Source organism: Bubalus kerabau, chromosome 21 (genome assembly GCF_029407905.1).
Source record: "Bubalus kerabau isolate K-KA32 ecotype Philippines breed swamp buffalo chromosome 21, PCC_UOA_SB_1v2, whole genome shotgun sequence".
Lineage (NCBI taxonomy): Eukaryota > Metazoa > Chordata > Mammalia > Artiodactyla > Bovidae > Bubalus > Bubalus kerabau.
Window position 1 is genome coordinate 7,664,382 of NC_073644.1, and position 16,528 is coordinate 7,680,909.

General features: G+C 43.1%; 1 long non-coding RNA gene across 1 annotated transcript; it reads left to right on the forward strand.

Moving 5' to 3' along the window:
• The first annotated feature begins 267 nt into the window (after positions 1–267).
• Positions 268–5,493, forward strand: LOC129635958 (uncharacterized). The gene is made up of 3 exons (XR_008706560.1): positions 268–676; positions 819–918; positions 4,340–5,493. It is a non-coding gene; the product is annotated as an uncharacterized LOC129635958 (long non-coding RNA).
• Positions 5,494–16,528: the final 11,035 nt, after the last annotated feature.

The window sequence follows — 16,528 nt, forward strand, 5'->3', positions numbered from 1 at the left end:
TTTCTTGCTGTCAGCTTTTTGGGGTAGGGAACACCACTTCCTACAGCTGCCATAGCTGGGAGAAGCTGTCTGTGAGGCCGCCCCTGCCCCTTCTGCATCATCCAGATCCCCTTCTAAGCCACAGCTCTTTCTCTGGTTTCAGACTTTCTGGCTGTGACTGGGTCCCAGGTGAAAATAAGCAGCAATATCAATAACTCATCTCATGTGTATCTCGTTTGGAGCCAGGCTGCTTGGGTTCAAACCCCGGCTCAAGTGGGTGCTTCTGAGAGCATTCTGATCCCTCCGTGATGCCAGTGCTTAGTCTGAAAAATGGGAATGACAGTTGTTGTAAGGGTTAAATGTGTTCACTGAAGCAGTGTGCAGAGTGGCTCCTCCTTAACGATCAGCCGTGTTACTATGCTTTTCAGATAAGATGTTTATCTTTATCTACTGGAAGTATCGTTCATGACGGGTGACCGTGGATGCTAGAAAGGTGTTAAAGCAACTCTGTGGTTAGGAAACAAGCAAGGCGTAATCACATACCTTCCAGTCTTTGGTCACATCAAGAACTGAGCTACTTTCTTTTTATAGCTGTAATGTGTTTTTTTAGCTTAGGATCCATAAATCCTGCTGGTTTTGGATAGTGTAGGGCTGGCTTGCTGGAAGTCTATGACCAGATCTCACATCATTTCCTCTTGTGAGTTTCTTTCACTCTTTACTATGGCCACTGTATTTTCCCTGCACATCTAATACCTTCTTGGAACAGAAGTCAGTGCTAGGGGACAGGGTTCTGAGCCTTTTTGCTCTGTCGATGGAAATGATGAGGTGATTTTTGACAGGTTTCAAAGGTCACCTGAGTGGGAGGATTGTGCTGGGCTTGCTTAATAGTGCTCTGGGGACTAGGCTGTAACGTGAGTGGACTGGCTCCACTCCAGGAAGGTAAGTTTGGCCTCACAATATTGTCTCTTATGTGGCCTGAAGCCTCACTAAAATGACCAAGTGTAGCTTTAAGGATCTTAGTTGGGATGCCGCTGGCTTAGCTGTGATGGTTGGGCGAGGGCATTGAGACCTGGCCCTGTGGTCCTTAGATGATCGGGGCAGCAGTGGGTGCTTTCGAATTGTGGTGCTGGAGAAGGCTCTTGAGAGTCCCTTGGACAGCAAGGAATGAAACCAGTCCATCCTAAAGGAAATCAACCCTGAATATTCATTGAAAGACTGATACTGAAGCTGAAGCTCCAATCCTTTGGCCACCTTGTCAACTTAAAAATTAGTTGCAGGCTGAAAGCAGTGAGGGTTTTATTCAGTGAGAAAATCTTAGGACTTCAAGCCTGGGAGACAACATCTCAGGGAACCCTGAGAGACAACATCTCAGGGAACCCTGAGAGACTGCTGCGAGGAGGTGGGAGAGGGAGTCAGGCTATACGCAAGTTTGCAACAAAGTGGGCAGGCAGTGTGAACATCAAAGATTACTGTTAATAAGGAAAACCAGACATCAAGTTAAAGAATTTAGTGTTCTTCTATGTATGGGAAGATGCAGGAATCTGGGAGTATTGACATCATTCCTTTCATATGCATCTCAGCTATCTGGGGCCAGAATCCTATTTGTTTTTTTGTTTTTTTTATCTCTCACATCCCCCTCTCCCCACCCACCTCCATGTAGAGGTGGCCGGCATCTGCTGGATCACAGGTATTGTTTTCCCTTTTCAGAGCCTTCATTCATGTTTGGAGGCTGGAAATTGCTGAAGGCTGTTTCATCTTTGTTAACTGATATGGCAGGGGATATTCCACTTCACAACCTGATGCAAAGGGCTGACTCACCAGAACAGACCCTTATGCTGGGAAAGACTGAGGGCAGGAGGATAAGGAAAAGATGGTTAGATAGCATCACCGAGTCAATGGCCATGAGTTTGAACAAACCCTGGGAGATAGTGAAGGACAGGGAAGCCTGGCGCGCTGCAGTCCATGGGTCACAAAGAGTCGGACATGACTTAGCCACCGAACAACAAGAACAACAACAAGAACAACAACAAAGCAGTGGGTGCGGCTGAGATAAGAATTTCCTGGATTTTGTAGCATTTCCTGGACGAAAACTGAAGTCTTCACTTTACCCAGTGCCTGTCCTGAATAGCGTGTGTGGGAAGGAGAAACGCTTGGCAAGGTTTAAGACTGAGTCTCATGAGCACAGCATAATAACAATGCTCACAATCAGTACATTTTCCTTGTTTAATTAGATGATAACTATATCTATTCAGTTTCAGCTCTTGTGTCATTAGCATTTCAGGTGGAGATACAGAAGAAGTAATTGGCCAAGAGGTCATTTTCATTTTTTCTACCTTGTCTAGGAGCCAAGACCTTGAGGCAATTTCTTTTAAGCGATGTCCCAGATTCTCAGGTCTGCATTTGTAGCTGGCAAATCCCCACCACGGCCAGTGAGGACAGATATTCCTCCAGATTTGTGCCTTTGTCATCACTATTCTTCCATGTCAGCAATTAAGAAAATACAGGGCATAGTCTAAGCTTATAAGCAGTTGAACTTTATTGGATGTGGGAAGCATATGTGTCATTTTGGAACATATTATTTTAAATGATGGACATGTCACCTCCGAGTCCAGGAAGGAGTTGAAAGAATTGGCAGCTAAGGCTGTCGATTGAAAAACGGACAGATTTCAATGTATAGGACAAATATACGTGAAATTCGCTTTTTTGCTAACCCAAGAGACTCAGTATCTGTTGGTAAATTTGTACTAGCTTATGACTGCAGCACTGGAAACTAATGTGCATATGCTGAAGTGTATGTTGCCATGTCGGGTAAATCGAGGGCATCAGAAGAAACCGAAGGCCCATCCAGGACCAGTGTCTGAGGTGGACCCTAGAATGAGAAGGAGGACCATTTACAGAAAGATGGGTCATGGATGCATTCCAAAGGGCAGGGAGTAACGTATGAGAAGAAAAGAATTCACTGATGGGTATTTGATGTTAAAACTTGTTGAAATTGAGTGTTATGCGTAGAATGCTGTGTGGGTACCCAAGCCTTTGCTCAGAGGGAGTCTTGGAATGACCTTTATTAATTAATGACCTTTATGCTGGAAGAAGCACAAGCTGGAATCAAGATTGCTGGGAGAAATATCAATAACCTCAGATATGCAGATGACACCACCCTGATGGCAGAAAGTGAAGAGGAACTCAAAAGCCTCTTGATGAAAGTGAAAGAGGAGAGTGAAGAAGTTGGCTTAAAGCTCAACATTCAGAAAACGAAGATCATGGTATCTGGTCGCATCACTTCATGACAAATAGATGGGGAAACAGTGGAAACAGTGTCAGACTTTATTTTTTTGGGCTCCAAAATCACTGCAGATGGTGACTGCAGCCATGAAATTAAAAGATGCTTACTCCTTGGAAGGAAAGGTATGACCAACCTAGACAGCATATTGAAAAGCAGAGACATTACTTTGCCAACAAAGTTCATCTAGTCAAGGCTATGGTTTTTCCTGTGGTCATGTATGGATAAGAGAGTTGGATTGTGAAGAAAGCTGAGCACTGAAGAATTGATGCTTTTGAACTGTGGTGTTGGAGGAGACTCTTGAGAGTCCCTTGAACTGCAAGGAGATCCAACCAGTCCATTCTGAAGGAGATCAGCCCTGGGATTTCTTTGGAAGGAACGATGCTAAAGCTGAAACTCCAGTACTTTGGCCACCTCATGCGAAGAGTTGACTCATTGGAAAAGACTCTAATGCTGGGAGGGATTGGGGGCAGGAGGAGAAGGGGACAACAGAGGATGAGATGGCTGGATGGCATCACTGACTTGATGGACATGAGTCTGAGTGAACTGCGGGAGTTGGTGATGGACAGGGAGGCCTGGCGTGCTGCGATTCATGGGGTCACAAAGAGTTGGACACGACTGAGCGACTGAACTGAACTGAACTGATGCAATATAAATGAGGTGATTTCCCTGGTGGTTCAGACTTTAAAGAATCTGTTTGCAATGCAGGAAACCTAGGTTCAATCCCTGGGTCAGAAAGAGCCCCAGGAGAAGGGAACAGCAATCCACTCCAGTATTCTTGCCTGGAAAATGTCATGGACAGAGGAGCCTGATGGGCTTCAGTCCATGGAGTCCCAAAGAGTCAGACATGACTAAGAGACTAACACTTTCACTTTCATAGTTACTTTTAAGACACAGAGATTCTTATTTATTGAACTGAAAGGAAAGGGAGCCAGCATATCAACAGAGAGATGATTTTTTTCATCCAATCTGGAATAGTCAAGTAATTCAAACAGATAATATAAATGATTTAATGGGTTGAGTTAAATGTTCTCTAGTAATAAAGGCAATTTTTACATCTGTTGATTCTTGTCATTACAGAATGGAAAGAGAGTCTGGGAAACCTGGTGTCTCAAAGAATCTGAGGTGGACTGAATTTTAAATCCTACTCATCTTCCTACTCCATTGCCTTAATGTTGTTTGGGTTGGGGTGTGGTTTTAGAGCAGCAACTTATCAAAAATATTGCATTAGACCTCAATCATCTTTTCCTTTCTGGTGACTTATTTCATAAACTCTTAAATCACCTGAAAAAATGTGAATCTTGACATCCTTCTGATACAATTCTCCCAAATATTAATAATAAAACAGGTGGTGGTGGGAGAGTGCAAGAGTTGCCATTATAAATCCAGCCAGGTGGGAAAGGACACCATGATTGACTGCCTGGCACCCAAGTGGATCTTTTGGGATTGCCATCGTGTGCAAGGTGAAGTGATTTCTCAAGACTTCCTAACATTTATCCCCATAGATCAGCGTGTGAGCCATCAATCCTGCGAAGGTTAAAAGGGACATTACTCAAAAAGTGGCATGGAGAGGCAGCGTTTCAAGAGGCTGTTATGTCATTGGGCTTAAAGCTTTAAAGGGGAGAGGAGATAGTTATTTTAAAGTTGATACCAATTGCTTCCCCTGTTGTTCCCCCCAAGGGTTTTATAATTATGGATCCAAATTCATCTGCTGGATCCTCTTTTTCATTTCCCAATTTTTACAAATGATTCTATAATGAGTCCACATAAGTACAAGTCTTTTTGTTGTTGTTTAGTGGTTCTTATAGAATTATATCACTGTTTGAAATGGAAATAACAAGTCTTCAACTTCTTATATGCATTTGGTTATTTCTGATCAAATTAAAATCACAAAAATGTCTGCACATAATCTACAGCAGATGTTCTTCTTACCCAGGAATAAATTACAGTGGCTACTAGGCAGAAAATTGTTTTGTTGTGCTGTTTCCCCAAGAAAGGTCCTTAATGGAGAACAGCAGCACCTTTTGGATCCTTTGGATCCAGAGTTCTTTTTTGATCTTTAGCCTTTTTACTGAATCAGTGGACATGAGTTTGAGCAAACTCCGGGAGATGGTGAACGACAGGGTAGCCCAGCACGCTGCAGTCCATGGGGTCGCGAAGAGTCGGACATGACTTTGCAGCTGAACAACATTATGCTGTACAGTTTAAACAGACAAAGGCTTCGTTAATAAATATTCTTTGTGTCATCAGGATCGAGTACGTGTCTATAAACTGTGTATTCAGGTTTTCTGAGAGTCTCCCTCTTGAAAATCTCTGCTGTTCTCCCTGCTTCTTGAAATGTCACTTTGCTTGAGGCTCTTCCTCTGTTTAGAATGCAAATACCCTGACTATGCTAACGCTTTACTCCTTACCTAGTCTTAATATGCAAGACTTTAAGGTGAATTAATCTATCAGATCATCTAAAACACATTTTAGTAAGAGAGAGGTGAATAGCACAGGGTGGGCTGTGGAGTGAGGGACAACTTAATTTTGAAAAACAAGGTGGGGGTGGGGGACAGAGCCAAAGATAACCTCTGGTATTTGATTATTTTTCTTGGGATTAGCCCTGCATGAAAGTAAATGTCCTGCTTTACTCTGTAGTTTATCCTTTCTTTGTAGACGATTTACAGGATGTTATGAATGAATGAATGAATGACTGAGTGAATGAATGAAATTACGTTGACAGGCACCAGTTAAGAAGTTAAGGATTACCCTGATAGCATTTTGATTTTTTTTTTTTCTTGGAATGAAAACAGATTTCTCTTACAATATCAGCTCCTCTCTGACATAACAAGTCTAGAAAGATAGGAACTGTTTCCTATGGGAAGCATTTCCAAAGGTGAAGTCAGGCTGAACCTTCTATTTTTCTATTTATGTTTTTCACAGTTGTTTTTATTTCTACCTATTGCAGTAACTGCATTGTATAGTAGCAGACTTGTCTCTCTTGTCTCTTTAGGCTTCTCTTGCTTATTTTGGTTTATACACGAGTCTGAATTTCCTCTTCTGCACCCCTGGGTATGTGAGCAACAGTGGAATGTTTAGCTTTATTTCCAGACTATTATTTGTACCTTAAACTAAATTGATGCCCAATTTGCCACAATCGGAATACAAAGGTGAGACTTTCAACTGCTATTATCTGAACTACAAAGAATCAGAAGCATGCTTGATTAGGATTTTTTAGCCAAGTTTTAATTTTCTAAGTGAGGATTCCCCCACCCCCCATACTTTAAGTTTTATCTAGAGGATTGGCAATTTTGGGTAAGGACTAGAACTTGCAGAACTTGCAAAGATGTAGATAAATATTTAGAACTATAAAGTTCTGAAAACTGTTAAAGCTATGAAGATGAACTACAGAACTTAGACATTGTTGCAGGTGGTTAGGAGGCCTTTAAGAGACATCACAGATATAAGTTCTCTCCTGAATCATTCAAGAAAAATAGCTCACTAATATGAAAACTAGTCAAAGCTTTGGTTTTTCCAGTAGTCATATATGGATATGAGAGTTGGATTATAAAGAAAGCTGAGCACCAAAGAATTGATGCTTTTGAACTGTGGTGTTGGAGAAGACTCTTGAGAGTCCCTTGGACGCAAGGAAATCCAACCAGTCCATCCTAAAGGAGATCAGTCCTGGGTACTCATTGGAGGGACTGATGTTAAAGCTGAAACTCCAATATTTTGGCCACCTGATGCGAAGAACTGACTTATTGGAAAAGACCCTGATGCTGGGAGGGATTGGGGGCAGGAGGAGAAGGGGATGACACAGGATGAGATGGTTGGATGACATCACTGACTCACTGGACATGTCCGGACAAGTTCCAGGAGTTGGTGATGGCCAGGGAAGTCTGGTGTGCTGCAGTCCATGGAGTCGCAAAGAGTTTGACACAACTGAGTGACTGAACTGAACTGAACTGAATACAAAAATAGTATGGTATACTTTCTTTGGAAATTGGTATATGTGGGAAATTTGATAGACTGGGAATGATCATATGCTGGGTACATGTTTTTCCTCCTCTCTGTCCACTGTGCTTGGACCATAAAGGAATCTCTTATGTATCTCTGGGAAGCACTGAGGTGGACCCTTCAGTGCATCTTGTCTGCGTCCTCCCCGTCTTTTCCCCGTTGGACAGCTGCTGATTTAATTGCCTGGCCTGGCTCCCTGTCCTTCTCTCCCAGCAGCCCCTCTGCACCTTGTAGGCCTTGTCCTTTCCAACCTGTGGCCCCTCCATCCCCCTCAGGGCTGACTCTGTCCCTGCAGCCTCTGTTCGCCTGACCTGGTAGATGCACTCCTGGGGCAGGAGCCCCTGCCTGCGAGCTGAGCATCACTCTCCACTCCAGCCACAGATAAGGCTGACGTTTTGCTCCCTCACTCCCATACTAATATCTGCATTGCTTCTGAACTTCAGAAAAGGTTATCAGAGGTCAAGCTCCAACGAGAACATGTCAGATGACCTGACTAGCTCCTGTAGAAGAGAAGCTCCCTGAACTGCCCCCGATGGTGTCACGTCACCATTGCTGCTTAGAGGAAACTTGGGGTCTGGGTTCCGTGTCAGCAGAGGTGACAGCCCGCTTTTCAGGGGCTGACAAACCACACTTGAGCAGATGAATGGCTATAATGAGAATGCCTACTTACTTCTCATGAAAAACACTCTTGTAAAGACAACTGGATGAGTGTGTGTGTGGATTTACACATCCTCTCACTTTGGTTGTGTTAGAATTCAGAGGTTGCTTGGGGAGAGGAAGTGAGAATCAATAGACTTGACTGGTCGTTCTGAAGGTGCGCGTCATCAGGCAGATGGTTCCATGTCAGCGTCGGGGCCCTGGCCATGACCTTGGCAGTGAGTCGGAGGCTCAGGGTCAGGCTGGAGGAGCTGGGGCAGCCTTGGCCTCCTAGCTGTCCTTCCGTCACGCTCAGTGGTCATTCTCTCCTGTGGGCATATCCTTTGAGCGTTCGTGTGAATACCTCCAGTCAGGAGAGTCAGGGCCCGGCCAGGGGACTTTCTACCTTTTTCGGGACACTGTATGAGCTCTGATCCAGTTATCAGAGGGCAAGGTTCCCCTCCATGCTCCCCACAAGGAGGCCTTTCCCACCTTTGTGGATGTCAGCCTCTGCTGTACTTGAACTCCCAGCAGCCACCACCTGTGGCTCTATGAAGGATGACGGCCACATATATAAAGTTCTAGAAGACTCTGAGAGTCTAATTACTCCCTTCTCACCAGCGTGATGGGTGTGGACCCGTCTTCTAGGGGCACCAGCCTCGGGTGTGACCTACACTAACTGCAGGGTCTCTCTGACTGGAGCCAGCGCTGGTCTCAGAGGGACTTTGCCTGAAATCCCCCCGTGGCTCAGCCTGCCTCTCTGCCTTCTGGGTCTGGTTCCTCCATCCCCAATCCCGACTGACTCTTCCTGGGGACACATTCTCATAAATTGCTTCTACATAAATCAGAACCTCAGGCTGGAAAACCAACCTAATTCAGACAGTATCCATATTTCATTATAACTCAATTTGTCATGTCTGCAGTGGAGAGAGCACCTAATTTTTTCCCCATCTCTCTAAAGATCCTCTATAAGCCAATAGGATTAGTAAATTGATCGCTAAAACATACAGTAATTAGCCTGATGCCTTTGTGTAGTTAACCAGACTGAGAAACACATGAAAGCTCCCTGTGACATAATGGATCAAGGATGTGGGTCGGGGGGTTGGGTACCACGAGCCCAGGGCTGGGATGAGAGGCCTGGGTCTCACCTCTGCTCTGGGACCTACTAGTGTGGTCCTGGGCGAGCAGACTCAAGTCCAGGGGTGGGGGTAGTTCATTCAGATAAAAATGACAGAATGGAATTAGAAAATTTCTAAGCTTTCCTTGGTTAAAGAGAAAATAAAGGCTCTGGAACAATGTTTGAGTGTTTAGAGCAAATTTTATGGCCAAACAGGGAACCCAACACTATGTAGACAGTGTACTCTGATGGATGCAGCTCAGCCAAGGGCATAGACAGGCCTTAAACAGCTGAAAACCATTATCTCTGTGTGAGTCAAGGGTCTCCAGGGATGCAGACCCCCACCCTCTGGATGTATACACACAGAGAGAGAGAGGGAGATTTATTTTAAGGAATTGGCTCTCACACTTGTGAGAGCTCTAAGTTCAAAATCTGCAGGACAGGCTGGCCAACTGGGGACACAGGGAAGACTTGATGTGGCAGCTTGAGTCCAAAGGCTGCCTACTGGCAGAAATTGGCTCTTCTACGGGGGACATTGGCCTTTTCTCTTAAGGCCTCCACCTTGCCGGATGAGGCCTACCCACAGGATGGAGGGAGTCTGCTTTACTCACAGTCTGCAGAGTTCAATGCTAATCTCATCTCATAGCACCTTCACAGCAGCCTCAGAACGGCATTTGACCAGGTCCCTGGTGCTGAGTCGTTGCCGATTTGACACCTAGCATTAGCCGTCAACACAGTTCCTCGGTGGGAAGTCAGAATTTCTGTATGATTGGCCGGAGATCTCTGGGCTAGTCAGTTAGGCCTGGAGTGAGAGCTGAGAGGCATCCAGGACACGTGGCTCCAGCGGTCCTTCAGCACCATCGTGGCTCAGCTGGGCAGCGAGGCTGAGATTCTGAGCCTTCACCGTGACTTTCTGAGACCTACCTGGGGAATCAGTAGTGATCTGTGGTTGCCATTTCTTCCTCCAGGGGGTCTTCCCAACTCAGGGATCAAACACACATCTTCTGCTTTGGCAGGTAGAATCTTTACCACTGAGCCACTGGGAAGCCCATGTATTAACACTAAAAACAAAAAAGAACCATTGTTAAGATCAAGTTCTGCTTTTTACTAGTATACATTGCAGGACTTCAGAATCTTGCCATTAATCCCATAAGATAAAAAACATAGTTAACACTTCAGAAGAGAAGATTATTACACAAGAGGAAAGTGGTTCAGGGATGGATTGTGAGTCAAGCATTTGTGTGATTAGTTAGTAGATAAGTTTAATATCTTTGAGGTCAGTAATGCGATTCTGAGGTGAAAACATTGCATAATAAATGAACAACTGAAGAAAGCCTGGGCCAGAAGGCCGTGGAGGGGCTACCCACTCCAGTATTCTTGCCTGGGGAATCCCCATGGACAGAGGAGCCTGGCGGGCTACAGTCCATGGGGTCGCAAAGAGTCAGACACGACTGAAGTGACTTAGCACGCATGCAGTACTTAAAATAACCCATTTCTGTAACAGTAATCTTACTTTCCACTCCCATCATGACACACCCACAGCTCTTTATATCTTTTGTCCTCTGAAAGGCAAGACTACTGCTAAATTCAGTTAATAGCTCCCATAATCCAGCATGGAGTTACATTGTGACCAAATGATTGACAGTATCTAAACTTGACAGATTTGTGTTCTGTTCAGATTTTTAGAATAACAAGGAGTTTTTAATCATGTGTTTGATTTGAAAGTCTGAGATATAATCAGAGATTATACTTCAGATTACAATCCACATTTCTCAGAGGGGACGTATTATTTTCAATCTTAAATCTCCCATGTGCCTCCAGTTCATGTAATTACAATGCTGGGTGATCAACATTGTTTAGGAAAAACAAACAAACAAACAAACATCCTTGTTGAGAGAGAGAGGTAAAAGGAAAGAGAGGAAGTTGCACTGTAGCAAGTTAAAGGGAGATTTTTGAGCTTTGCTGCAGGAATCCCAACATAATAATTCATATTTTAGCATTTCATAGGAAATATAAAGTTTTCTAACTTCTCTCCTTTCAACCAGAAATCTATGCAACTCCACACACAGGGAAGATTTTAACTGAGAATCAATTGCCACTTTTTTTTGTTTTAATAAAAATTAAAATACTGTAATAATGGTGCAGTTATTCTTGAGATTTTCCAGCATTGGTGGAAAAAATTAGGCTTTAACTGAAATGATCTGTTTTTTTCAACAGATAATAAAGAGTACATTGCATGTGTGACTTCATTATTATTATTACCTGATCAATGTTTCTATCAATTTATTAAGGTGTGAAAAAGGTATGTTCTGAGACAGAGGAATAACAATATGTCAAGGAGGCATAAAACAGTCACATATATTTCAAAATGAGTTGAAATAGGTACTTTGTGATCCTATGGACTGTAGCCCGCCAGGCTCCTCTGTCCATGGGGATTCCCCAGGCAAGAATACTGGAGTGGGTAGCCATTCCCTTCTCCAGAGGATCTTCCCAACCCAGGTCTCTTGCATTGCAGGCAGATTCTTTACCATCTGAGCCACCAGAGAAGCCCTCCAAAAGACAAAACTAAATGAAAATCCCAATGCCTTCAGATCAGATCAGATCAGTCGCTCAGTTGTGTCCGACTCTTTGCAACCCCATGAATCACAGCACGCCAGGCCTCCCTGTCCATCACCAACTCCCGCAGTTCACTGAGACTCACGTCCATCAAGTCAGTGATGCCATCCAGCCATCTCATCCTCTGGCGTCCCCTTCTCCTCTTGCCCCCAATCCCTCCCAGCATCAGAGTCTTTTCCAATGAGTCAACTCTTCGCATGAGGTGGCCAAAGTACTGGAGTTTCAGCTTTAGCATCATTCCTTCCAAAGAAATCCCAGGGCTGATCTCCTTCAGAATGGACTGGTTGGATCTCCTTGCAGTCCAAGGGACTCTCAACAGTCTTCTCCAACACCACACTTCAAAAGCATCAATTCTTAGGCGCTCAGCCTTCTTCACAGTCCAACTCGCACATCCATACATGACCACAGGAAAAACCATAGCCTTGACTAGATGAACTTTGTTGGCAAAGTAATGTCTCTGCTTTTGAATATGCTATCTAGGTTGGTCATAACTTTCCTTCCAAGGAGTAAGCGTCTTTTAATTTCATGGCTACAGTCACCATCTGTAGTGATTTTGGAGCCCAGAAAAATAAAGTCTGACACTGTTTCCACTGTTTCCCCATCTATTTCCCATGAAGTGATGGGACCGGATGCCATGATCTTTGTTTTCTGAATGTTGAGCTTTAAGCCAACTTTTTCACTCTCCTCTTTCACCTTCATCAAGAGGCTTTTGAGTTCCTCTTCACTTTCTGCCATAAGGGTGGTATCATCTGCATATCTGAGGTGATTGATATTTCTCCCAGCAATCTTGATTCCAGCCTGTGTTTCTTCCAGTCCAGCATTTCTCATGATATACTCTGCATATAAGTTCAATAAACAGGGTGACAATATACAGCCTTGACAAACTCCTTTTCCTGTTTGGAACCAGTCTGTTGTTCCATGTCCAGCTCTAATTGTTGCTTCCTGACCTGCATACAAATTTCTCAAGAGGCAGATCAAGTGGTCTGGTATTTCCATCTCTTTCAGAATTTTCCACAGTTTATTGTGAAAGGCTTTGGCATAGTCAATAAAGCAAAAATAGATGTTTTTCTGGAACTCTCTTGCTTTTTCCATGATCCAGCGGATGTTGGCAATTTGATCTCTGGTTCTTCTGCCTTTTATAAAACCAGCTTGAACATCAGGAAGTTCACGGTTCAATTATTGCTGAAGCCTGGCTTGGAGAATTTTGAGCATTACTTTACTAGTGTGTGAGATGAGTGCCATTGTGCTGTAGTTTGAGCATTCTTTGGCATTGCCTTTCTTTGGGATTGGAATGAAAACTGACCTTTTCCAGTCCTGTGGCCACTGCTGAGTTTTCCAAATTTGCTGGCATATTGAGTGCAGCACTTTCACAGCATCATCTTTTAGGATTTGAAATAGCTCAACTGGAATTCTATCACCTCCACTAGCTTTGTTCATAGTGTTGCTTTCTAAGGCCCACTTGACTTCACATTCCAGGATGTCTGGCTCTAGGTCAGTGATCACACTATCGTGATTATCTGGGTCATGAAGATCTTTTTTGTACAGTTCTTCTGTGTATTCTTGCCCTCTCTTAATATCTTCTGCTTCTGTTAGGTCCCTACCATTTCTGTCCTTTATCGAGCCCATCTTTGCATGAAATGTTCCTTTGGTATCTCTGATTTTCTTGAAGAGATCTCTAGTCTTTCCCATTCTGTTGTTTTCCTCTATTTCTTTGCATTGATCGCTGAAGAAGGCTTTCTTATCTCTTCTTGCTATTCTTTGGAACTCTGCATTCAGATGCTTATATCTTTCCTTTTCTCCTTTGCTTTTCGCTTCTCTTCTGTTCATAGCTATTTGTAAGGCCTCCCCGGACAGCCATTTTGCTTTTTTGCATTTCTTTTTCATGGGGATGGCCTTGATCCCTGTCTCCTGTACAATGTCATGAACCTCATTCCATAGCTCATCAGGCACTCTATCTATCAGATCTAGGCCTTTAAATCTATTTCTCACTTCCACTGTATAATCATAAGGGATTTGATTTAGGTCGTACCTGAATGGTCTAGTGGTTTTCCCTACTTTCTTCAATTTAAGTCTGAATTTGGCAATAAGGAGTTCATGATCTGAGCCACAGTCAGCTCCTGGTCTTGTTTTTGCTGACTGTATAGAGCTTCTCCATCTTTGGCTGCAAAGAATATAATCAATCTGATTTTGGTGTTGACTATCTGGTGATGTCCATGTGTAGAGTCTTCTCTTGTGTTCTTGGAAGAGGGTGTTTGTTATGACCAGTGAATTTTCTTGGCAAAACTCTATTAGTCTTTGCCCTGCTTCATTCTGTACTCCAAGGCCAAATTTGCCTGTTACTCCAGGTGTTTCTTGACTTCCTACTTTTGCATTCCAGTCCCCTATAATGAAAAGGACATCTTTTTTGGGTGTTAATTCTAAAAGGTCTTGTAGGTCTTCATAGAACCATTCAACTTCAGCTTCTTCAGCATTACTGGTTGGGGCATAGACTTGGATTACTGTGATATTGAATGGTTTAAGGCACAATAAAGCTATTTCTCTCTTGTTTTCTCAAAAACCACCCCAAGGTACAAGTGGAAAAAGAAACAAAAAACACAAAAGTCCAGCATCCATGAAACTAGAAAAGAAATGAACAGTTCAGATAATGGTGTGTGTGGGTGGGAGGCAGGTGATGAGAAAGAGTTGGTTTGCTAAGCAAGCCTTGAAGAGACTGGAGGACAGGAAGTCCTAGCCATGTGGCCTGCAGTCTCATAGGTACAGAGTGTTCCAGATGCGAGTCTCAGGCACAGAGAAGGGTGGGTGAGAGGAGCCAAAGGACACAAGGGTGTTGAGTACACTCTGCATGTTGGACAGTGAGCCTCCCCGTACCCCTCCACCCAAAGACAAACTAGTCAGGGTGATGCTTCTCCAGATAAGAGAAAGAGGAACTTCCTCTGGAGAAGCTGAAATACTTCAGTGAAAAAACTCTACCGATATTGGCAATTAGGGATTCCTGAAAATAAATTCCCTTGGACAGCAAGGAGATCAAATCAGTCAATCGAAAAGGAAATAAACCCTGAATATTCATTGGAAGGACTGATGCTGCAGCTGAAGCTCCAATACTTTGGCCACCTGATGCAAAAAGCCAACTTGCTGGAGTCACAAAGAATTGAACTCAATTTAGTGACTGAACAACAAGAAATAAATTCAGCCTTTTTTCTATTCAGTGGGTCATCTTTTCATTTTGTTGATGGTTTTCTTTGCTTTGCAAAAGCTTTTAAGTTTAATTAAGTCTCACTTGTGGTAAAGACAACTAGTAAAGAACCTGCCTGCCAATGCAGGGCATGAAAGAGATGTGGGTTTGCTGCCTGGGTCAGGAAGACCCCCTGGAGAAGGATGTAGCAACCTACTCCAGTATTCCTGCCTGGAAAATTCTGCAGACAGAGGAGCCTACCAGGCTACAGTCCATGGGGTCACAAAGAGTTGGACACGACTGAAGGTGCACACACACACACAGGTGCTGCTTATTTATTTTTGCCCCCCCTTTTTTTTTTGCTTTCAGTTCAGTTCAGTTGCTCAGTCATATCTGACTCTTTGAGACCCCATGAACTGCATCACGACAGACCTCCCTGTCCATCACCAACTTCCGGAGTTTATCCAAACTCATGTCCATTGAGTTGGTGATGCCATCCAACTATCTTATCCTCTGTTGTCTCCTTCTCCTCCTGCCCTCAATCTTTCCCAGCATCAGGGTCTTTTCCAGTGAGTCAGCTCTTCTCATCAGGTGGCCACAGTATTGGAGTTTCAGTCCAATCAGTCCCTCCAATGAACACCCAGGACTGATATCCTTTAGGATGGACTAGTTGGATCTCCTTGCTGTCCAAGGGACTCTCAAGGTCTTCTCCAACACCACAGTTCAAAAGCATCAATTCTTTGGCGCTCAGCTTTCTTTATAGTGCAACTCTCACATACATACATACATGACCACTGGAAAAACCATAGCTTAGGAGACAGATATTAATAATACTGCTATAATTTACATCAAAAAGTGTGCTGCCTGTGTTCTCTTTGGGAAGTTTTGTGGTTTCAGGTCTGATATTTAAGTCTTTAATCCATTTTAAATTTATTGTTTTGTATATGGTGTGAGGAAATGTTCTAATTTCATATATTTACATACAACTGTTCAGTTTTCCCAGTACCACTTACTGAAGAGACTCTTTTCTCCATTCTATAGTCTTGCCTCCTTTGGCGTAGATTAATTGACTGACCATAAGTGTGTAGGTTCACTTCTGAGCTCTCTACTCTGTTCTATTGATCTGTGTGTCTATTTTTGTGCCAGTACCAAGCTATTTTGATTAATGCAGTTTTGAAGGATAGTCTGAAGTTGTACAGAATAAATAAGCAACAAGGATATATTGCATAGCACAGATAAATATAGCCATTATTTTGTAATGACTTAAAAGGAACATAATCTATAAAAATATTGTATTGGTATGTTGTACACCTGAAACTAATAAAATGCTGTAAATTCACCTGCATCAGTTAAAAACGAACAGCCAAAATACATCCAGTTCATTCTCCATTTGTTCACTAGTCTAAAACTCTGCCTGCCCTAGGAAATTCCAATCAGCATTTTAGCACAGAAGGATCATCTGATATGCAAGGAGTGATTATGAAAAAGGCTAAATCAAAAGCCAATAAACAGACAAAGGAATGCAGAAGAAATAGGGGGCTGAAAATATTTAATGCAAAAGAAGATAAAAGATGCAAGAGGATGATGTTCTTTAAGTATTTGAATGACAAAGAAGTACACTTCTAAATATAAAGATATAGATATAAAAGCCTAAATATAATGTTTAAGAAAGTTTTGAGACTTTAAACTAAAAAATAGAAATGCACATTGAAGAGAAATGAAAGAAAAA